Source organism: Chrysemys picta, chromosome 1 (assembly GCF_011386835.1).
Source record: "Chrysemys picta bellii isolate R12L10 chromosome 1, ASM1138683v2, whole genome shotgun sequence".
NCBI lineage: Eukaryota > Metazoa > Chordata > Testudines > Emydidae > Chrysemys > Chrysemys picta.
In genome coordinates this window covers 115142739-115167785 of record NC_088791.1, presented here as the reverse complement: position 1 = coordinate 115167785, position 25047 = coordinate 115142739, and the positions used below count along the sequence as shown (strand labels likewise).

The following is a 25047-nucleotide window of genomic DNA, read 5'->3' as shown; positions in this document are numbered from 1 at the left end:
GATCTGAGCTCTAGTGTATACTGGCTTCTCAAGCTGCTTTTTTTGTTTGGTCATTTTGTAATGAAAACCTGAGCGGGTTTCCAAGACAAGGGGGTAAAATCACCTGAGCCATGTCTCCACTAACACTTCCAATCTAAGGGGCAGCTACACCATTGCTGAAAGAGGGATACTAATTTTCCTAGTGGAGCTGCATCCCAGGGCTGTCAATTTGGCATCTCTCATGAACACTAAATCCACTGGAGACAGAAAGAAACATTGCAGGGGAAAAATTAGTTTTGTGCACTGCTGTATTTTATGAGAACTAGTACAATCAAACCAGTATTTTAAATGGAAGTGTCTGTAATTTGCACATTTTAGAGCTTTTTTTTAATTACATAAAGAGCAGCAACTCTGAGCTTACATATATTGGCATGTATTTTTGCTGTGTACCTGGCAAAAACTCAGCTGAATTTTTATAAGATTCATAAGATTTATAAGATCCATATTAATATGCTCCCATTTAGAGGGGTGAAATCATGTTCTGAGTGTCCAATATTTATTGATTGGCTTATGTGTATGGCCATCAGAGAGAAATTGATACATTTAAAAAAATAGTATTTTACTTGCATGTACTGTACTTAATAAGAGATTTTTGCAGTTGGGGTGGATTGTTTTACAGTTGACTTTGGTCTGATGCTGTTTTAATCAAAATATTTTAATGGGGTTAAAATACAGTTGTTAAAATCTGGCTGATCTGGATTATAAGTACCGAATCTGTAAATTAGTTGCAGATGCAGGGCAATTTTTCACTAGTACACAGGCTTTGAACTCATCTTCCTTAACCAGCAGAGTAGGATTGAGGGAATAGGTCCTAAATGAACTCTCTAATTTTTAAGGAGCAGCTTCACATCCAAACCTTCTTGTTTGAAAGAAGACGACACTGCACTATGTGCATGGATCTTCTAGCGGGGACCCCGGGGGGAGGATGTGTGGGAAGGATCCTCATGGCACCATGAAAGGCACAAAAATTCCCTCCCCATTCTCCAAGTTAGGAGTTGGTTGTATGGTAGAATTTCCAGTATTAGGAGGTTGAGAGAATGTGCAGCTCTGGCCTAGTTAGAAGTTTTTCTGTACTTTTGAAAAATCAATATGAAGAGACACACTGCCAAAATCACTCAGCAGGGGCGCTGTCAAACATCCATTTGAAGAGGCAGTATCTCTCTCTAACAAACAAGGTTATGAATGAAACACTATATCTTGTCTGATCTATGTTCCTTTTGGACACTCATTGACTCAGCTGTGTAGAGATGATGTGCATTTGTTACTTTTGGAAATGCTTTCTCAGTGCACATGTGGGGTGACAGGATAGTGGTAAAAACTGTTTTCCTTATCAAGCAAGGCTAATGCTCCATCAGAGCTACCTGCCAGGGCAGTTTAAATATTGTCTCTTAGGAAGAGTAAATGGTTTAATTTTTGGACAGTTGAATCAAAATAGCAACATGCCTGTAAAAAGGGAGTCGTCAAAATCAACACTAAAGTATGTGCATGCGTTCCAGTGCGCAGCCTTGTAATCCGTTCTGTTGAGAGATTTTCATCCAGCTCTACCTTTGAGCTTCCCAGAGCATTTGTCTCCCTTGGTTAGATTCTATGCTCCTTAGGACAAGGATTTATACAGTGCCATGCACATTGCCATACTTAAGAAATAACGTTGACTACGAAGTCTGGAAGATCCTCTTATAGACTAAATGAATGTATTCATGTAATATGTTGCGTATTCAGAAAATGCTTTACTAATTAGCAATAGATAAAACTGTTAAAATATCCCCAAACGCATCACAAACATTATTAAGGTTAAAAACATTGTATGCAACCTTTATATTTAAACATAGTTTATTTTAAAATGTGAATTGTCCTAGGTCTTGTAACTGAGATTTTTAAAAAATATTCTTCAGGCGGCATTGTGTAACTTGTGGAGAAGGGGGCAGGGAAAGAGTCAGGATTCCTGGAGTCTACGTCCATTTCTGCCGCTACTGATTCATTGCGTGAACCTACACTCGGAGACAACTTCTCATTTTACCAAACTTAGAGAGTTGTTGAGATGGAATTAATTATGGTTTGTAAAATTCCCTTTGATCCTACAATATATTATTGGCTTTTGCAATCCAAAGTACAGTATTAGCAATTATCATAATTATATATTAAACAAATTTAAAAATGACCTGTTTCTGGTGCCCAGTATTTTCATAAGTTGTTGATATAAGTTCAATTTTAGGTTGAACTGAGTTAATTTTTTCCTCAATGGATTTAAAAAGAAAAATTAACTTATATCCACGTAAATGACGGAAATTCCAACCTACCCCCATCATGACATTTTACAAAAGGGACACATGATAGTTGAACTGCAACCAGTCTGAAGTTCAAGAAACTGCTCCTTTAAAGATCCTTTGGATGCTTGATATGTGAAGTCTAAAATTATGGATGGCATTTCTAATACATCATAGTAAAATGTACTTTAGAGGCATGCTGTGATGTCTTGTTCCTGGAGATACAAAAAACTGTTAACCAATAACATGCAATCTGCTTTAATTGAAGAGTCCTGTAATTTCTGTTAATCACAGGAGCTCTTGGAGGAGAGTTTAAACCTGAATTGTAATGGTCTTTTGAATAAAAGTATAATAGGCAGCAAATGATGTTGATGTAGTCTGGCAACAATTAGTACCATTTCTTAGTTCAGATTCTGATGGGGTCATTAGAGTATTATAATATAAACGGAGTTAATATAACTTTTATAGCAGAATCTGAAACTTTTTGCTATCATTTTGGGAGAGGAAATTCCTTCAGTGCTGTATTTATTTTGAAATCCTGCACAGCAGGTTGATCTCTGTTATACATAAATGCTTAGTCCGTATTCATAACATTCAGGATTTTTTTACAAGCAGTGTCATAAAGGGCTTCTTCTGACACTTATTTAAAAACAAACAAAAACCAATTTTTCCAGAAATAATTAAGCTAACAAAATGATGGACTCATTATGGTCTTCCCCAACGATAATGTTTCCGTACAAGTCTGCTTACATGTAACATTTAGAAAAATATTAGCTAACCCCATTTTCCAAAAAACTACCTCCCCCATAGCCAGGGAATGAGAGAGACGTGCTTATTATGTGTCTTTCCATCTTTTCTTGACTAGAATCTTAAAAGTGTTTTGCTGTGTCTTTGGTGGATGTCTGTTTGGTCAATTGACAATCGATGTGGAATTCCCTGCAACATTCTCTGCTGAACCTGTGACACATTGCTGGATGAAATGTCACTGTTCTTAAATATTAGTGCACATACTGTATTTATAAAAGGCACTGCACAGTACTATGGAAACAGTCTTGTGTAGGTGCAGCCCTAGCTGTTTTGCTGGCGGGGTGGAAAACCTCCCCAACCAACAGCCAACACGGGGTATTAAGAGGGCGGGGAGCAGAGTGGTACAGTGGTCTGGAATCTCCTTGAAGTTGGCATCCAAGGCGACTGCCCTGCTCGTTTGCCCTAGAACCGGCCCTTGGCGTATAGTGTCATACCATGTAATATTCAATGCAGATGTTTTAAATTTCAGCCAGCAAAAGGTAATGTATACGTTTGTATTCTCAATGATTTTGTTTATTTCATTGTAAAAACTGAATTGAATATGGATGGGCCATGCAAATATCTGAAAGTAAAGAGATCAACTGATTACGTGGCACCCTGTGAAAGGTTAAGCTGGACAACTGGAAATGGAGTCTTTGCATGTGGTACATTACAGACTGTCACTCTGTTGAAATCATTAAGTCTGCTACATTTTATTAACTGTTGTAGCCGGTGAGTTTGCCATGTGCTTTTGTGACGCCGACAGACCCCCGGTCGTCGGCAGGCAGGATTGAACCAGGGACCTCTGGAGATTAGTGCATGAGCCTCTAACACATGAGCTAAAAGCCAACTGGCTGTTAGCTAAGACTGTAGAGCAAACTCATTTAACTCTAAGTGGTCTCGGTGCCACTAGATGGGACAGAACACCACACCCAGAAGGTGTGTGGGTTACACTTTCATAATTGTCAGCGTATGTGCATTTAATAAATATAGGCCCAGGTCCTTGGCCCCACATCCGCTTGTTGCTCTGCCTAGGCAGTGAAAAGTAGCTGGATAGCTGCCTTATAAAGGCACCTAGGGATGTTCTTGAAATAGAGACTCTTCAGTTAGCATAGAGGCAGCATAGCTGGCGGGGCAGTACAGGGCATGGCCGTAGCATGTCATACTCCAGGACCCCCCAGCCAGTAGAATGGTCACTATTTCTGCGGATGTAATTTAGAGCAGCTGAGGGGCAGTTGTAAGTTTAGGTCAAAGACCAAGCCTGCACCCTGGATTCTGTGCCAAGTGTAGCTCCAGCTGGAGTCAGGGATCTGGTCCTGTCAAGGCTGCTTCCCCACTTTGAACTTTAGGGTACAAATGTGGGGGCCTGCATGAAAACTTCAAAGCTTAACTACCAGCTTAGATCTGGTCTGCTGCCACCATCCCAAAGCTAATTCCCTTCCCTGGGTAGCCTGAGAGACCTTCACCAATTCCCTGGTGCATACAGATCCAACCCCCTTGGATCTAAAAACAAGGAAAAATCAATCAGGTTCTTAAAAAGAAGGCTTTTAATTAAAGAAAAAGGTAAAAATCCTCTCTGTAAAATCAGGATGGAAAAATAACTTTACAGGGTAATCAAACTTAAAGAGCTCAGAGGACCCCCCTCTAGCCTTAGGTTCAAAGTACAGCAAACAGAGATAAACACTCCTAGTAAAAGGTACATTTACAAGTTGAGAAAACAAAGATAAACTAAGACGCCTTGCCTGGCTGTTTACTTACAAGTTTGAAATATGAGAGACTTGTTCAGAAAGATGTGGAGAACCTGGATTGATGTCTGGTCCCTCTCAGTCCCAAGAGCGCACAACTTCCAAAACAAAGAGCACAAACAAAAGCCTTCCCCCCTACCCCCAAGATTTGAAAGTATCTTGTCCCCTTATTGGTCCTTTGGGTCAGGTGTCAGCCAGGTTACCTGAGCTTCTTAACCCTTTACAGGTAAAAGGATTTTGGAGTCTCTGGTCAGGAGGGATTTTATAGTACTGTACACAGGACAGCTGTTACCCTTCCCTTTATAGTTATGACAGGTCCATAATATTGAAGAACTATTATTTGATGTAGAGATTTTGGCTCTTGCGGATTCTGGATTTATCAGTCAGTTGATGCCCACTTGGTTTCATAGTTGCCAGTTCTCAGCCACAATCTGATTCAATGCTTGCTAACACATTGAACAGGAACATGGGTCTTATGGTAGCCATGTAAAATGGACACCATGTAATACAGTGCTACTTCTGCATGTTGTTTTATATGGTTAGCCAGATAGATCGTTCCGAAATCTTTTTAGGGAAAAGGGAAGTCTGGTACGTCAGGAATGGTGTGCAACTGTAAGAAGAGAGAAGATTGCTAGTAATTAAAAGCCTTGGTCTAGCTAAGCTTGTGCTTAGCTTTAAGGGCCTTGATCCAGCAAAACCTTTAAGGATGTGCTTAATTTGGTGCACATGTGCAGTAGTCCCACTGACTTGAGTAGGGCTTCTCAGTTATAGGGTTGATAAGGTGCTTTTCAGGACTCCATTCATTTTGGATCTGATTCATCTAAGGATTGTGTAGTTAAACTAGGAATTGATGAAAGAAAGGGAAATCCAGCAGGTGACTTGTTTTGAATTGTGAACTACGTTCTTAACAGATATGGAAATGTGGAGTTAATTAGGGTTACCATACGTCCTCTTTTTCCCGGACATGTCCGGCTTTTCGGCACTCAAACCCCCGTCCGGGGGGAATTGCCAAAAAGCCGAACATGTCCGGGAAAATGGCGGCTCTGCTCCTCCCCGACTCTTCGGCTTTGTTTAAGAGCCGAGCGCTACGGGCTTCAGGCAGCCCCCTTGCCTCCGGACCCCAGCCACCGGCCGGGCACTTCCCCTCCTGGACTCCGGCGGCGCAGGGTCCGGAGGCATGGGGGCTGCCCGAAGCCGGTAGCGCTGGGGCAGCTCGGCTCTTAAACAGAGCCGAAGAGTCAGAGGAGGAGCAGAGCCTCCTGCCGTGGCGGCTCTGCTCCTCCCCGACTCTTCGGCTCTGTTTAAGAGCCGAGCGCTACGGGCTTTGGGCAGCCCACATACCTCCGGACCTGGGGGCGCAGGGTCTGGAGGCAAGGGGGCTGCCCGAAGCTCAAGCGCTACCGGCTTCACGGTTTGCTGGGCAGCCTCCAGACCCTGCGCCCCCAGCTGGGCGCTTCCCCTCCCGGGCTCCAGCTGCGCTGGGGAAGCGCCGGCTGGGGGTGCAGGGTCTGGGGGCTGCCCGGCAAACCGTGAAGCCGGTAGCGCTCGGGCAGCCCTTTCCCCGTGGCTGGGAGTGGGAGGGAGGAGGGGGCGGAGTTAGGGCGGGGAAGGGGCGGAGTTGGGTCAGGGCTAGGGGTGGGAAATGGGCGGGGCCAGGGCCCGTGGAGGGTCCTCTTTTTTTTATTTATTAGATATGGTAACCCTAGAGTTAATGCAACAGAGGGAAGGGGAAGTTCAGGGTAATGGCAGAGATGTGACCAAGAAGGACAGATTCCAGATATGAAATGCTTGCAAGTGTCATAGCTAGATTGTTTTAAAAATACAAAGGCTGTCAACTCTCATGCTTCAGTTGTTCCTGCTGATTGCCTGCAGGAGTTAGGAAGGAATTTTTCCCCCTCCCTATGATAAAATCTTAGAACTTAGTTGGTCACATAATGTGTTAGAGGATTAAACATTTCTGGCTCTCTCAGTATCAATAAGTATTGGCCACTGACAAAAGGAGGATACAAGAGTAAATAGACCAGTGATCTGCTCCATTATGACACCTCCTACATTGCTATCAGAATATATATTTTTAATGTAGTTTATGCTGTCATAGGACTATTCAGTTCTGTATTCTCAGTGTAATGTTTTGAAAGTCTTCTGCGTTTTCTTCAGGTAATGTATGCTAATTTGTTTCTGCTTTAAGGGAAAAAGCCTGAGGTATCTTTTTGGCTAATATTGTCATTTAGCTAGAGTATAAAAAGGTTATGATCTTTCTTGTATGTGAGAGCACTTAAGAAAAACTCAGTTTAAATGCTAGTCTCTTGTTTAATGGAGCAAATTAGTTAGGGAAAAAATATTCCTCAGTGTAGTCATTGGATCTAGCTTGAATGTTTGGTGGGAAAAAAATAAAAAAACACTCTCATTTGCAAAGGGGATCGTCAACTTAAAAATCCTGTTTCTGTCTGAAAATGTTTGACCTACTATTGTTACAGGAAATACCTAAAATTTCTATAAATGAAAGACATTTTCTCCCTTTCATTTTTTCATCTTAGTGCACTTCATGATTCTGTTCGTATAAGCAAATTCACGGTTTTCCTCTGTATAGTCAGTTGGTCAGTTCCCCCTCTTTGTAGTTAGAAAATATTTGGTTATTAAACTGTTAATTCCAGCAGGGAGATTCAGGGGCAAGTGCAATGCCTGAAACTAATTTTAACTTTTAAAACAAAAGAGTGACTAGTTTTCAAGCCAATAAATTTGGTCCTTTTAAGCCATAGCAGATTATGAATAACTAGTGGGAAGAGTTCTAAAATTTGTAAATCAGATGAGTGTTTGTTTTTAACAGGTAATAACCTGGACTGTTCTTACTCAAGCAATTTTCAGGAGAGGTAAAACGCTCTTGAGTCCATTTAAACAGCCTCTGAGCCCCTCAGTTTCTCTAGCTTGAACTCTTTATATTGCGATTGTACTAGTTGGGAATTTGACACTAAAAGTCTGAAAGCTTGGGCCAGGAACGATCCAATGTGAAGATAAACTTAAAAAATGAACCCTGTGTATACTAAGATTCTCTTTTCCGTTGTAATTCTGACACAGATCAGTGACCATTTTCATGACTAAGGTACCTAAAGTTTGGCAAGGACATTTTTGGCTAACAGCACTAGTTGTGGTGTCCTGGTGAAATTCTGACTTTGTGTAATTGCATTCTGTCTAAATTCCTGTTGCCTCAAATGGATACACTACCCTTCACTTCTTACCCTAAGCTGCTGTGTAATGTTGCTGGTGCTGTTACCATGGCTGATGGCATCACACAAAGTGTGGGTATTATTCAGAGATGGATAAAGTGAAATGACCCCTGTGCGGTATATAGATAGTAACTGTATACAAATGGTGTATAATTCTGTAAAGCACTTGATGTTTGAAAGAGAGATTCTGTATGACGCTTTTGGCAGGGATACTTGGGAGGGGTTGAGGCATTTCTGTGTTTTCATACAATAGAGTGTGTGTGTGTGTGTGTGTGGTGTAAATCAACTGTCCTCCAAAAAACATAGGTTGAGATTTTCAAAGCTGAGTGGGAAATTTAGCACATACAATTCCCATTCAGGTCTATAGGAGCTGTGTGGCTAAATCCTCCTGTCAGCTTTGAAAATCTCAATCTTATTCTCTCTCTTTTTTTAGTGCTTTACTCAAATAAAATGTGTAAAGTATTTTGAGTGAGGAATGAAAACTGATTGTGTTTCTTTAGACAGTAATCAATTGCTGTGGTACAGTGTAACATAGTAAACATGGTGCTGGACACATGGCTTTTGAAAAGACTGTGTATTCGGTGTCCGGATATTTGCACTGTGGCATGGGGGAAAAACATTCTTTGCATTCCAAATATTTAATGACTTCTGTTAATTCTAAATCATTCTCACTGAGGTAAGCTTGCACGGCTAATCTGCCTATCAGTCTTCATTTCTGATTTTTCAGTTATATACATTATACTTTTTCCTTTCTTTTTTTTTTTCTAAACACTGCACAGTGCTGTAACTGAATATGGACTGCTCAGAAGCAAAGTAAATGTTTACTTATTAAGCAAGTAAAGGAAATTATGGTTACCGCCCTTGAAAAACTAAGTGAGGCATTTCATGCAATATGCAAACTCAGACAGGGGATCCCACCCTTTTTTTTTCTTTTTTTTCTTTTTCTTTTTTTTCTTTGACATGAGGTTGTGTCATCTAGAGGAGTGGGGTTTTGAACATCAGTCAGAAGCTTTTACATTAAAAAATAGTTTTTTTAATAGACCTAAGATTGAGCTCTGATAACTCATTTATTTGCTGTTTTAAGACTTTTAAACTAATTATTGCAATAATTGCAGATCAAAGTATGAAGTTGTCATTTTCCTTTATTTGATTATTTTTTATATATATAGTTAGTATAGGTTAGCATTAGACTATTGACTTTGTGATCCATTGACTGTAGAGTTTATTAGCAATACACTGTGTTGTAAAAGAAGCATTTTGTAAGAGTTTAAAGTATTAATACTGCCAATACCTTTTAAAACTGCAGAATCTGATTACTCTGAGCTGATGAAAGCATGATTATCACTGGCATTTTCAAGCTGGAGAAGTAACCCCAACAAAATATAATTTACCATGCTTATAAACTTATATTTGTTTATTGACCAAATACAGGTTGATCTTGGCTGTTCACATACTTCATCTTGCCAATTTCCTGTATCAATGTTTGGATTTAGTCCCAAAAAGAGTGGAATACAGAGCCTCTAATATCTGTCGTCATATGGTAAAGATTAGAAGCAAAACATAGACTTCCAAGGAGACACTGATATACATGAATGGAAGCATTTTAAAAAAATAAAAATCTTGCATAGATAAAATGTGTTAGCTTCAGTTGGTGTTTGCCTAACCCATGCTTTCTAGTAGATTTGTTTACGGTCAATCCTGTTGTAATACTTGTTCTGAGGGTATGAGCTATATACACATAATATTTCTATAGTGCCTTTCATTCAGGGATCTCCTAGCCATTTAAAATCAAGCTTCATAACATCTGTGTTAGGAAAATGAGTAATGTTCCCAGTTTGCAGATTGGGGAAAGAATATGAGACGTTACTTGCTCAGTGGGGCTCATGGAGAATATATCAGAGGAGACTAGAACCTAGATCTTTGACTCCTAATCCTATTGTTCAGCTGCTGGACAGGCTCCCGCTATGTGCGTACCTACATGTCTGTATGCTTGAGGGGCAGGGCGGTAGCGACCAAGATTTTCAAACATGGCTAGTGATTTTGGGTGCTCAACTTGAGATACCTTAAAGGAGCCTGATTTTCAGAAAGTGCTGAGCCACTCAACCTCTGAAAAATCAGAGGTTTATTAAGTTGTCTCAAGTTGGGAACCTGAAAGCCGAAGCATTCAGAATCACTTGTCAATTTTGAAAATCTTGCCCAATATCCTACATATTTCATCCTTCAATATGTAAGACACTACTCTCTGCTTTGATAGGAACCATTATACTGTGTCATGCATAGTGAACCAAATACCACACATGTTGTTCTTTCACATCTATTTGGGGACTTTTGTGCGTCATTTAAAGCAAATTTAAATATCCATGGCTCACTTGATCTAGAAATATATAGCATTTTTCTTGCTTCTTTTCTATGCTAGGCTAACAGAACATTCATATTGAAGGTTCTGCTTTCCCACTGATTTCAGTAGCCATCACTAACTGCTAGCTAAAGACCAGTATTGGAAATCAAGTAACTCATCAATAGCTAATAAAGGACACACTTGACTTAGGAAAAAAAAATCAAGGGGAAAATATTCTACCGTGTTAGATTTACAATCCTGCCTGGCTTTTTAAGCAAGTCATAGCTTGTTGGGACTCACTGGAGGGGACCCAGAGAAAAGGTATACTCATTGAAGGGAAGTGTGATATCATTGGATGCAGCTTTCTGGTTGGAGAGGTACCATGGTAAGCAAGTGAGAAGGCCACTCTGACTGTTCCAGGGGTCATTAGTGCCCATCAGAATGGGCTTATAGCAGAGGTCCTGTCTCTTGTCCCTGCCCAGCGCCTATGAAAGATCCCCTCTCCATCTGTGTCAGCTGTGGGTGGCTTTTCCTGCTCTCAGCTGTCTGTGAACATCTTTCCTTTCATCACAGAGTGAGATGCTACAACTAGTGCAAATCACAAATAAAGAGCTGTACCTTGAAGTGTGAGTTTGCTGCACAAGCTCTGTGCCTTTCCCATTGCAGCAGGAGAGGGGAGAGTGAACAACCAGAACAAGGGAGGAGCATGTGGCTGGTATGAGGGAGCATGCACCTGTGGAAGAGCATGAGGCCCTGAGGCTACGGCAGGGAGTCCGGGATGCTTTTGTAAAGGAACCCCCAACCCCAGAGCACAGAGCAAGGTGCCACTCCTGCCCGGCATGTACACTGCTGCTGAGATGCCACTTTATGGTTTATACTCTGATATAAGTTCAGCTGCCAGTGAAAGTCTTGTAGGCAGTGTTGTAGCTGTGTTGATCCCAGGATATTAGAGACACAAGGTGGGTGAGGTAATATCTTTTATTGGACCAACTTGGTGAGAGACAAGAAGAGCTCAGTGAGGCTCGAAAGCTTCTCTTTTCACCAACAGAAGTTGTTCCAATAAAAGTTATCTCACCCACCTTGTCTATCTAGTGCAGGGGCGGTCAAACTTTTTGGCCTGAGGGCCGCATAGGGTTTTGTAAATTGTATGGAGGGCTGGATAGGAGAGGGGGTTGTGGCCTGGCCCCCACCTCCTATCTGTCTCCCCTGCCCCCCCGGACTCCTGGTCCCTGACGGCCCCTCTGGGACCCCTGCCCCATCCACACACCCTCACTCCCTGACTGCCCCCAGACCCCCGCCACCCCATCCAACCCCTCCTCTCATTCCTGATGCCTCCCCCCCCCCGGGACCCCTGCCCAATCCAACCACCCCTTCTCCCTGTCCCCTGACTGCCTCCAGAACCCCTGCCCCTGACTGCCCCCTGCCACCCCTTCCAACCCCCCCCCCCTTCCTGACTGTCCCTGGGAGCCCTGCCCCCATTCAACCCCCTGTTCCCCCCCCACCCTGACCACCACCCCGAATTTCCCTGCCCTCTATCCAAACCCCCTGCTCCCTGCCCCGTTACCGCGCTGCCTGGAACACCGGTGGCTAGCAGCGCTACAGCCACGCTGCCCGGCTGGAGCTGGGCCATGCCGCCGTCGCCACCACGCAGCACAGAGCACCGGGTCAGGCCGGGCTCTGCCGCTGTGCTGCCCCAGGTGCTCTCAGCCCCGCCACCCAGAGCATTGCGCCGGCGGCAGAGTGAGCGAGCTGAGACTGTGGGGAGGGGGGATAGCAGGGGAGGGGCCGGGGGCTAGCCTCCCGGGACAGGAGCTCTGGGCCCGGGCACGACGGTCCCGCGGGCCATAGTTTGCCCAACCCTGATCTAGTGGAAGTCTTGAAATCTCAGTCCTAGAGCAGTGAGGAAGATGCCTATGCATTGGTATGCCTAAGAGGTTGGGCCTGAAGGTGTTCCAGAGATGTGGCTGGGGGAGAGGACTGTTAGGACACTTCCTATCCCCAAAATGAGTCACTTTGCAAGTACTCCCTCCACTGGGGCGTCTCCTGCTCTAAGCTGGTATTGGTAAATAGTTGTGGCCAGTCTAGGAAAATTCCTGAGGAGCCATGCATGTATTTTCCTTCTCCTGTGACCATGGCAATGGCAACAATGACCTTCAGGTCAGGAATTTCCTGGTGTTTAATTGCTGCATTAAAGAGCCTTGTTGACTTTGCCTGAGGCCCTTAACCCAGCCAGTGATTAGTGTCCAGGAAATGCCCTCTCTGTCAGTCATTATAACTTCTCTTAATTTGAGCTGAGATGACCTTATTAGCGTGTCCTCAATTAAACAGAAGAACAACATAGATTTGAGCCCCAAATAATTTAACAAATTCTAGATGTGTACTAATCTCATCCAAACAGTGTACCAGAAAGTTACCACCTTGCCAAAACAATACATCGGTAACTTATTTGTTAGGAGCCAGGCCCCATTGTCAGAGGCCACATGCAACAGAAAAATGAGTCAGAAAAGTGGGCGGCAGCCCAAGGATCAGCTGATTGTTGATGACTGCCTGCCTGCTGGAGTCGGAAGTGGGAGGAAGACAATTGCCCATCCCATGGGGACCAAGCGGATGTATCTGTCCCAGGAGTAGAGACAACAATTTAGTGGATCCAGATAATTAAGACTAATATTTGTCTTAATTCTCCGTAGTCATTAGTGAGTCTCTTGTAACTTTTTAGTTATTTGAGTTCATTATTACTTAGAACATTTATAAGCATCTTCTTCAGCAATGTAACAAACCGAAGTCCAAGGTAAACTATGACACCCTATTGATTCTATTCTTGGCATATGGTGAGATAACAAAACTCCTTGTGGAATGTACAAAATGCTTTGTACTCTGATCTTCCAGTTCCCACCCATTTATAATCATGACATTTTTGCTCTTAGTCATTTGTAGCTAAGATTTTAAAAGGGTTGAACAGTTATTCCTCTAGGCTTGTCTGTTGGACTGAGCTTTGCTGAGCACTATTCCGTATAAGAAGCCTTTATAATTTTTAGTTAGGAGATACTCATGGGTCTTTATTTTGATCAAGCTGCCGACCATCGCTTTCTGTTTACACAATTAGACTGAAGGAAGACTGTGCTGCTGAAGAAAACCACCACCTGGATCAGGACTGAAATAAGGTTTGAGGAAAAAATGCTTGTTGTGGTTTCAGAGATAATTTCTTTGTCAGTCTTTCAGAACTCATTAATAGCTGTCTAAGCTATGTCTGTATTACTGAGGTAAATTAGTGTATTAGCCTTGTTTAAGTGACAGCGCTAATTTAAAAAAAAAATAGATCTTTTTTTGCCAAATACAAGTTGGTGAATTTTGACTTTTTGTGGCTTTGTAATGCATTTATGAACTAGTCTTCTTATGACTTTTTCGTATTCAACATATTCAAATACCAGAAGCAAACAAATATCAGTCAACATAAGGTTGCATGTTGGTATTTGACCTTCAGAATTAGTTATGCAGCTAGTGGATCGACCACATGTTCAGCAAGAACTAGATGTATTTGGTCAAATTGTTTTAAAAGTTCTGTGAATGCTAATGTTGTGGAATACTGTCCAGTCATGCTGAAGCCCTAGTATTTGCAAAACATTTTACAACTGATTTTTTTCACTATTCAGCCAGTTCCAATAATTAATACTGTAGCTCAGTTTCAGTGCATTTCTGCTTAAGCTGTTCATTCAAAGCCTGATTTGAACTGTACAAGAGGCAAGTGAAAGGAACATGTTTGTATCGTAGTCAGCTGTATGAGCACTTCCTGTTTTAATAGTTTGTGGGACATTGGAGAACCTTTTACTGTAAAATGACTCATCTTGTTCAGGAATACTTTTTTTGTTGTTTGTTTTTTAAATGTGACATTTAGAGAACATTTTCAGATTTGGATTCTGGGCCAGCATAAGATGTCATGGAGTGACACACTATGATGAATCTGAGTTCTCGATGAAAACAGCCTTGACAATATTAATATAAAATGTGCAAAACACCTAGCAAATCCATGGTTTCAGCTTCAAATTGAGTGGACTAGAATAATATATTTTTCTGATTAAATTCTGTGAGTGGGTGTTAATGATTTTTGAAATGCTGAAAGAATGTGTTCTGTAGCCTTTTTGTTCTTGGCATCTCCAGCTGTATTACAACAGCTCAAATTGTGTTTCAGTTCAGTGCTCTAAGATTTTACCCTACAACATTTGAACTAAATGGTTTCAAATTCTTTCAGTTTTCTACATTAGAAAGTAAAATTGTTAATTCACAAAGAGAATAATTTATCTTTTTGATAGATTTAAAAAGATATTAAAAATCACTTTGAGAGGATAATATGGATATTTTAAAAATGCCTCGAGGTCAATAAGACTATGGTCTGTGCAGATGACTGTCTGTCTTATTTATATTTAAAAACTCCATATCAAAGAATTCCCAAATACAGTGCTGAGTGCCCTGGACATGAATTTTAAAATACAATAAAGAAAAGTTACACAATCAAAGCAGGAACAGCTGCACCATGACCATTGTGGAAGTGACTCCCTAGTTGAGGATGATAATTTCAGTTGTGAGACAGGGTGAAAAATCAATCTTTGACTTTTTTGCACTCCCTCCTCATTTCTTGCCCTATCCGCTTTCCTCCCTATACCCAATGCCCATCTCCGGTAAAATAGCGGGAAAAACCCCATTCCTTTGTCTCGAAAGTCTGCATGCTTGGCCTTGGTCCAGAAGAGAACTATTTGTGGTTCATCAGATAAATCAGAAAAGCCATTTTTATTTATATGGAGTTCTTTTATTTTGTCCTCTCAAAAAGTCTTGACTAAACTTCTATTTTTATTTTCACTTTGGTCCACATCAGAAACTATAAAGCTTTTAAAGACATAAATGGCAGTTAGGTGCCAACTCCAACTGAAAGTCATTTGAATCTTCCCCCTTGTTTAGCACTTCTTTGCTAACCCTAATTTTTTAGTTAATTATTCTCCTATGTTATAATTTGTGTGCGAGATCTTGCAGGTTGTAGATGATGAAGTGTCTGGTGCTGTTGTAACTTTTGTAGCTAGGGTCCGTGTAGCTTACAAGTTTTACCTGTTGGAACCTGTTCCATGGCTGATTACTGCAGAGGGTACAGGCTGAGTATTTGAAAAAGGCTGATGTCTGCTGCAAGACCTCATCTGTGTTTATATGACAGGTGCCAGAGCTTTCTGTGGCCTATAGCAGCAGACCTCTGCTTTCCACCGATCTCAGCCACAGAGCAGGTCTTAAAGTCACTCCCTATTGAATAGCAGAACTAGATCCACTCCTGTTCCAGCCAAAGCTTTGCAACTTTTTACCGCTCCCTCTGAGGGGATGATGGGAGCTCTGCTCTCCCATTCCAGTCAAAAGCCTACATCCCAACAGTCCCTGCTTTCCACTTACCTCTTCCTACTCTCCTAGTCACAGCCAATGAGGATATTTTTTTTAATACTGTGTTCATGAAATACAATGTTTGCTTTGCTTCAGCATGGCAGGCTTGCCCATGCATTTCATAGTACAGTTAGTGAGAATGTGCCAGAGAGTTGTGAGCAGAGTTTTAAGGGCTGAGTTAAATGTGACCTGAAGGAGAATGGGGGAAAAGTAGGTATGCTGCTTTTTAACAAGGTGGGGTGTGTGTATGTGTGTGTGTGTGTGTGTATATATATATATATATATATATATATATATATATATATATATATATATATATAGAAGCTTTTTATATAAAGAAGGCTTGAGGAAACTTTTTTTTTTTTAACTTGTTTGCTTTTTAACCTAGTTAGCAACTCAGTCGTCAGTTGTCTTCTCATGAAGAACAGGGTATGCCAAACCTGAATCAGCACACCTTTTATTCTAAAGAATCATCTTAGGTTTTCAAGAATGGTCTGTGGCTAAAGCACTGGACAGGTACTTGTCAGATCTGGGTTGAGTTCCCAGCTATATTACAGATTTTCTGTTTGACCTTAGGTATGTTACTTTTGCCTCTGAGACTCATATTCCCATCGGTAAAGCAGACTTGTTTCCCTTTGTCACAGTGGTGATCTGTTTTTTAATTAATTAATGGTGTGAGGCCCTGAGGTAGTACAGTGTTGGGAATCGTGTAAGTGCCTCGGTAGAATTTAAAGAATCAAATAAAAAAGCACCATACTCCCCCTCTCCCTCCCTTTGCAGGTAGGAAAAATCTTCAGATTCCCAAAGTTTCTAGCATTTTCTTTAAAGGATAACTTACTACCAATGTGTTTCAAGGAGCACTATATTCTCAATCATTTCTGCATATGAATGGCATTTTGTGTGGGACATAATTACAAGAAATAATCAGACTGGCTATTAATTTCCATGATTAATTGAGGAGACAACACAGATAAAACTGGTAATTATTTTTATTTAGCTGAAGGGATGAGGAAGAAGTAGTCCCCATTTTCTACTACTTTAAGCACACACAGGTGAGCAAGCTGGTAACCTTCTATTTCAGACAGCTGTCCAAACATCATGAGTTGGTTTAGCAACTGTAGTATTTAACGTTTGGTGCCTGGACTGTTAAAGGATGTTAAAACTCCAGATTTGATGCATCTGTTTTTAAATGTATGTTCAAAGCCTTTGTCATTCTTTTGTGTTAAGCAAATATGTTTGAAAAGCTCTAGGCAATAGACGTATGGTTTATAAAGATGGATACAAATAAGGCTTTTATGTGTGTGTGTATGTGTGTGTATATATATATGTATGTATATATATGTGTATATATATGTATGTATATATTTATTTTAAACCAAAATCCTTTTGTAGTAACAGATCTATGTGCATGTGCAATGGAAGAAGAATTTTTTGTGATTTAAAAATACTTTTTCTAATGAAGTTGTCATGAACAGTGAAGGGAGTGTGCGTATGTTGGTGACTGCCATTTTGACAAAATGACAAACTCCAAAACCTTTGGGTTAGTGGCTGAAAAAGGTCATGATTCTAGACAAAAGGTCCTAAATAGATTTTTATAAAGCAAGCAATCAGTCACATTACAGTGCAGAGAATCCTCTGTGATGAACTGTTTGCTCAGTGCTTAATTTGCGCCATGGCCGAGCCCCGGCACCTCTAGACTTGGCAGTTCATAGCCCCGACACCTAATTGCTTGAGCCCCGCCACCTCTTTCGCTACAAATTAAGCACTAGTTTTGCTATATCAAGACCCCACTTGATGGCTAAAGTCCTCACTTCTTTTTCCCAGGATTGACTCCTTTTCCACCCCAAAGTGGACTATTACAACCTAGCTTCAATCTGAGACCATGTTGAGTATGTAGGGCTGGCAGTTAAGTGGGGAAAAAAACATCTTTTTGATTATGACTTTACCACGTCTGTTATGAAAACCATTGAGATACAGAACATGGAATCCCAAAAGGCTATATTTTCAGTCACTTTCTAAAGTGGAACCACATTCGAAATCTGAGATACTAAGCACAGTAGGATCTGGAAATACAAAATAAAGGTGACAGACAACCTTTTATTTTGCCGTTGGATTTAGCTGCTTATTTTCTCAAATTTAACCCCTTCACACACTACATCTTTTTAAAAAATGTTCAAGGAGTAGGAAGGGCTGAGAGGAAATAAAAAAGGCTGAGGGTGAACATAGGATGGGGAGCTGCTTGTGGGGGCAGCTGGCTGAGAACTTGTATGATCCAAGGATTACGTTGGAATAAAAGTGAAGAAGTCCTTCATATATACAGCTATTTCTGACATACTGGCAAAGTGGTGCATTGGGCTTGAAGACAGGTTTTTGCATTGTCTGGCTTGTTGCAGTGTTTCAATATGTTTTCTCAGTTTGGGGGTGGGTGCAATCCAGACCAGTGAGGGGTTGTGTCATCACTTGCCCTGCAACCCTGGGTGCCTCACAGTGCTTTGCTGATGTCGCTCCCAACCTGGGATGCTCCCAACCAGCCTAAAAGCAGGCGGGTCACACCATGAGTGTCTGTGTGCTTAGACAGCCCTAGTTCAGCAGCTCTGACCCCAGCAGCCTGTCTGCGGCCCTGCTTTGGCTTCCACCATTGGTTACAACCACTCACAATCCCAGATTGTCCCCAAACCACGTGATCTGTAAAGTCCAGCGCTCTCCTGGACAGTTCAGGGAAATAATAAGGTTTGTTTGTTCCTCTAAAGACACAAAACACACCAGCTTACCACACTAACTGGAGTTAACATTCGCTTTAATTTAAACATAGCACTGTTGGTTCATATTAATAGTAAAACAAGTTTAACAAAAGAAGATAGGATTTGAAGTGAGCTCAAGCATAAGAGAGAAAGTTAGAAATGGTTACAAGCAAATAAAAGTGAAAATGTGCACCCAAAAGTCTAAAAGTTAATCTAGCAAGGTATAATCTTTGCCTAAGTAGATTTCTGCCTTGTATTCAGTTTCCAGCGACTTCAGTCCCCACTTGATAGAGGGACCCATCTTTCTCAGCTTGCAAGAGCTCTGGTCCCTTGTGTCTGTCTAGTGATGAATGCCAAAGATGGCTTCTGTCTTTGCTTATATCTTCCAAAGTTCAATAACTTTGTTTCAAGAGGCAGGACGGCCTAATGCTGTTCTTTTCTACCTTCCCATACCTTGTATGTAAATGGGGCTTCCATTGATTTGATTCCACCATGCTTTTAATTTACATAGGACAATGGTTTTCAACCTTTTTTTTTAATTTGCGGACCCATAAAAAATTTCAAACGGAGGTGTGGACCCCTTTGGAAATCTGACATAGTTTGCAGACCCCCAGGGGTCCAAGGACCACAGGTTGAAAACCAATGACCTAGGAGACAAGTAAATAGCTGCCGTCTCTCCTGTCTGAGAAGGAACCTGTTTCTTCCTCTTTGGCCACATAATATCATTAAATATCCATATTTCCTCATAAAGTGTTAATACATATATTTCACAATGACATTATTCACCAGTTTGTTAGCTTTCGGAAAAGACCTGACTCTCTACACTTCTATAACACAGTAATATTCTATACAATCAATTGATTCAATTCCTTATCACTTGAGGTCCAATCCCTCCCAGTTAGTCTTTATAGACTAGTAAACCTTTGAAATGGATTCTTCTAAGGGTTACCCCTCAAAGTAAAGTTTATTCAAGCTGTTAAGAAGGCAACATGGAGGCTGGTAGTGAAGGAAGCTCCATGCTCTTTCTTCATCCACGTGTGTTTGCTATAATGCAAATTATTTTGTTTTCTGCCATCTCCTCCCCCTGCTGTCTTGATGGTGCTGTTTACTGCTTATATGTAAATTGGGGTAAACACAGATTCCTTTGTTTAGGACAGCCCTGTTTAACAGCTCCCCCGACATACCTGGTTTACACATACTTCAGTCATAATTCCAGCATATATTTATAACTCTTTATACCCATCATGTACATATATCACACAAGAATATTAATGACCAGTAAGTTATTAGCTTTCAATTGATACCTCACAAAGCATATTTTGTACAAAGATTATTGCAATAGTGTGTCTGGTGTGAATACAGGGGTGCTCAATGTGACAAATGTATTTACATGCTAGTAGTATAGCTCCCAATCAAAATCAGGGCTCCCTTGTGCTCGGTGCTGTACAAACATAGAATAAAAGATGGCATCCACTTGAAAGAATTTACAATCTAATTAGATAAGGCTGCCAGACAAACAAGGATAGATGACATACAAGCAACACGTAATTGTGTTGCCTTGGAGTAGCAACTGATGATGTACCATCCTTCAAGAAGTTAAAATCTTTAACCCAAAACAAGGACAACGATAAAGAATTCAGTCAAAACGTTTGCTGATACAGAGACAGAAAGCTTAGTGCTACTTATTCCCCTTGTGCCAGGAGAATTGGCAAAATGTTCTTGGTGTTACTTTGCACATTAATGGAAAGAAACAATATGCTACTGCTTGCCCCTCAGGGATTTTGAGGGATGTTTTCTCCTAACCAGTCTAACACATGCCTTCAGGCTGAGAGCACATGAACTGAGCCCTGGGAAGGCTTTATCCGTGAGAGAAGCAGTGAAATAAGAATATGCCTCCTGTGGTCAAGGATGCACTTAATGTAACTGCTCAGAACACAGGAGGGGCAAAATAAACCAGGTGACAATGGTTCAGAAAGATGATGGAATGTAACAGCTAATGTCAAAGAAGTCTTACTCTCCCTGCTGTCTAGGCACATAGGGTCAGATCCAAAGCTCATAACGTGTGTTTTTGTTTTTAAAAATTTGCAAATAGTAGATGATAGCTGTTTTCTTGCATTTCAACCAGACAATGGACTGTAATACATTTTCCTCCTGTTGTGTAATTCAGTGAACGACTTATTTTGATCAAGTGCTAATTGTAGCCAGACCAAATGAATATAACTGTATATTTTCTATGAACATATATATATGTATATGTGCACAAAGACACAAAATATGTACATGTATGTAAGTGTTATCCATGTGATAAAATGTAGAGGCATCTGAAAACATAATTTATCACATAGTGCACTTATTCACATGTCTGTTACCACGTCACCTCTCTCTGGCCTTCTCTGGGAGGTTATACAGAATGACACTTAATCCGCTGTAGGCATTTAACTAAGAGTTTCAACTCCCAAAATCCATACAAAGTCGCAAACTTGACAGAACATCAATTGAATGAATCTTTTATTAGCAATTAACAAAGCAGCATTTTTAAATATTTGACCTAAAAATTAAAATGTGACAACATTGAAAATGAGGCTTAGTATATACATTATTAAGCATGGTTATCTTTGCGGGAAGTGTGGAAAAAAATCACATCCACAAAAACCCTGGTGTAGATGCAGCTATGCTGACAAAAGACTGCTTCTTTTGGCTTAGCCAATGATCAGGGAGAAACTCATTTTGTCGGCATACGCTGCCTTTACATTGGGGACCTCTACCAGCATAGCTGTGCCACCAAACATTTGAAGTCTAGACAAGACCTGAGTGTTTTTCTAACCCGCCCTCATGTTTAAATACTTGCCATCACGTAGGCAGGGAAATGTTTTGTTTGAAGTCAACCAACCACTCCATAAAAAGCTGGAATACAGAGAGAATGGATAGCTCTGAAGATTGGTAACCACATAGGGCCTTGCATTTCTAGTGTCCATGCTGTTGGTTTTTGACTGGCTATTCGGTGGCTTAACATGAAATGCATTTGTCACCTCATAGGGACACATCACTCTTCGTGCTAATTTAGCACTCTTTCTAGTAGTTTTTGGAGGAGAGGCCAAGTATTAATAGACATGGAGACTGAATTCTTAAAATGAACTGTGGAGGTAAATAAGAATTCTGCTTTTTAATACAACCACATGATGTAAAAGACAGCCTCAACTTAAAGACTTAGTTTTGTTTGAAATCTCAGCTCATGACACGCTTATGGCTGGATGACTCCCTGAGGGAATGGAGAGCTGGCATGGGATAACAACACATGCCCTTAACCAAGGAGGCAAGGAAGATTCAGGCACATTAGGAAATAAATGTGGGGGATGCGCTTCCTGTTCTATGTATAAATAGAAGACTTCAATCATCAGTACTGTCAAGCCAGAACATTTCATGTACACCAAATCCACTGACAATGGTGGCTTTTGGTTTTGGTTTTTGAATCCAGGAAAATGTAATTATCAAGCCTCTAGTCCTGGAAGTTTGGTTTCAAACTTCCCTGTATTAAATTCTTCAGTAGATTTCTGCCACCATGGTTTCCTTTCTTTGAACTTCCCTATCTACTCTTTCCCCAGTTTCCAAGGCTGCAAATCAGACCCAATAATGTATTCCTATTATTAAGGGTCATAATACACTTCCAAATATGAATTCCTCATTTTCAAGTTCAACCTACCCCTTCTAATGTTTCCTATGTATGTCACTGAAAAAACACTAACAGATGCCAATTATAATACCACAAGCTTTTATTGCCAATTCCTTTTCAGATCATTAACTAACCAGTACTTTAAATAGAATAAGTCCCAACATTTGGTTAATATTACATGATGTCATACTTTTGCCAGGCCCCTCTTTCTATTAAGATGGTGTCAATGTGTTTTTCAGAGCTTAGAATGCCTTAGAAGTTTGGCACTGAAAACTGCTTACCAGATCTTTTCTTCCAACTCACGTGTGTTGGTTTGTTACTGTAGGGTTTTTCCTTTGAACTGCTTCCCTGGGTTTATTCTCTTCTAGGGGAAAAAAAAATCTGACTTAAACTGTGGAACTACTTTGAAAAGTAGTTATGTGGAAGAGGCATTGTGAGGTTCCATGTTTGTGTCTTGATGGTTCCAGATCAAGTATGCTCCGTTTCCGTGTAACTGCAGACTCCACCTAGGCATCTGAGAGTCAAGCGGGGCTCTTTTTGTTTTGGGCATCATCACAAATCGTAAAGCTTCTGCTGACTTAATCGTGCTCTCGTGATACCTTTACATCCCATTACTTTGCATTGACTCATAGACTTTAAGGTCAGAAGGGACCATTATGATCATCTGGTCTGACCCCCTGCATGCTGCAGGCCACAAAACCGTCCCTACCCTTCCCTTGACTCTGCTGATGAAGTCCCAAATCCTGTGTCTTGGTGACTTCAATTTGCAGAGAACCCTCCTGCTAGCGATCCCTGTCCCATGCTGCAGAGGAAGGCGAAAAACCTCCAGGGCCTCAGCCAATCTACCCTGGAGGAAAATTCCTTCCTGACCCCAAATATGGCGATCAGTAAGACCCCGAGCATGTGGGCAAGAGTCTCCAGCCTGACCCTTGTTAGTCATTATACTATTTACCTGCTATTGCTCGGTATTCCCCACCAATTATGTTTTACCATTAAACCATTCCCTCCATAAACTTATCTAATTTAATCTTAAAACCAGACAGGCCCCTCGCCCCCACCGTTTCCCTCGGAAGGCCGTTCCAATATTTCACCCCTCTGATGGTCAGAAACCTTCGTCTAATTTCAAGCCTAAACTTCCCCACTGCACAGCTGTAACTGATTGTACAAGTAAATGGAAATGAGAAAGCAGTTCTGTTTATACAAGAAAGAATAGAATTGTAGCTGTGTTGGCACTGCTTTGCTAACAAGTAAATATGTAGTACAGTCTTATTTATGTCGCTAAAATCAGCATTTGCTCTTGAGTATCAACAGGGAGTTGATCAGAGTGTGACGGTGCTATTTTATAGATCTATTTATCAGAGTAGAACTTCTTCCTGTACTCTTAGAGCATTGTGGTTTCCTTGGAAAAACACCCATAAACAATGAAAGAGACTTAAAAACTCATTTGTGAGGAAAAGACATACAAGAAAGGTTGTTCAAACTTTAGACCCAATAACCTATAAAGTTTCCCTTTAACCAACAGCACTAACTACTATCATGTTCTCAAACTGTCACAAGGGTCACAGATAGGGTTACCATATCTTATAAATAAAAAAAGAGGACCCTCCACGGGCCATGGCCCCGCCCATTTCCCCACCCCTAGCCCCGCCCCAACTCCGCCCCTTCCCCCACCCTAACTCCGCCCCCTCCTCCCTCCCACTCCCAGCCAGGGGGAAAGGGCTGCCCCAGTGCTACCAGCTTCACGGTTTGCCGGGCAGCCCCCAGACCCTGCGCCCCCAGCCGGCACTTCCCCAGCGCAGCTGGAGCCTGGGAGGGGAAGCACAGGGTCTGGAGGCTGCCCAGCAAACCGTGAAGCCGGTAGCGCTCGGGCTTTGGGCAGCCCCTATGCCTCCGGACCCTGCGCCCCCAGCCGGGCACATCCCCTCCAGGGCTCCGGCGGCTCTGCGTAACTTACACTGTATAAGTTACACAGAGCCGAAGAGGAGCAGAGCCCCCGCAGCTGGAGGCTCTGCTCCTCTTAGGCTCTAAGAGCCGGGCTGCCCCAGCGCTACCGGCTTCGGGCAGCCCCCGTGCCTCCGGACCCTGCGCCGCCGGAGCCCAGGAGGGGAAGTGCCGGGCTGGGGGCGCAGGGTCTGGAGGCAAGGGGGCTGCCCGAAGCCGGTAGCTCTCGGGCAGCCCGGTTCTTAAACAGAGCCTCCAGCAGCTGCGGCTCTGTGTAACTGACACTGTGTCAGTTACACAGAGCCCCGGGGGCTGGAGGCTCCAGCCGCCCCCGCTCTATTTAAGAGCCGAGCTGCCCGAGCGCTACCGGCTTCGGGCAGCCCCCCTGCCTCCAGATCCTGCGCCCCCAGCCGGGCACTTCCCGTCCCGGGCTCCGGCGGCGCAGGGTCTCCAGGCACGGGGCTGCCCGAAGCCGGTAGCTCTGGGGCAGCCCGGCTCTTAAACAGAGCCTCCAGCGGCTGGGGCTCTGTGTAACTGACACTGTGTCAGTTACACACAGCCCCGGCAGCTGGAGGCTCCAGCCGCCCCCCGCTCTATTTAGGAGCCGGACTGCCCGAGCGCTACCAGCTTCGGGCAGCCCCGTGCCTGGAGACCCTGCGCCGCCGGAGCCCGGGACGGGAAGTGCCCGGCTGGGGGCGCAGGATCTGGAGGCAGGGGGGCTGCCCGAAGCCGGTAGCGCTCGGGCAGCTCGGCTCTTAAATAGAGCGGGGGCGGCTGGAGCCTCCAGCCGCAGGGGCTGTGTGTTACTGACACAGTGTCAGTTACACAGAGCCGCAGCCGCTGGAGGCTCTGTTTAAGAACCGGGCTGCCCGAGAGCTACCGGCTTC

At 42.4% G+C, this 25047-nt stretch overlaps 1 protein-coding gene across 18 annotated transcripts in view; it reads left to right on the top strand.

Moving 5' to 3' along the window:
• Positions 1–25047, top strand: part of EPS8 (EGFR pathway substrate 8, signaling adaptor) — a 199669-nt gene that overhangs the window by 50579 nt on the left and 124043 nt on the right. For 3 of the 18 annotated variants that reach the window (XM_065567453.1, XM_024101991.3, XM_065567562.1), the window contains exon 2: positions 13500–13557. The exons of 14 other annotated variants lie outside the window; for them this stretch is intronic. The gene's annotated coding sequence lies outside the window, so the exon portion shown is untranslated. Of the gene's footprint in view, positions 1–12916; positions 13185–13499; positions 13558–25047 lie in introns of those variants that run through there. One more of the 18 variants, XM_065567571.1, reaches the window with a different exon arrangement.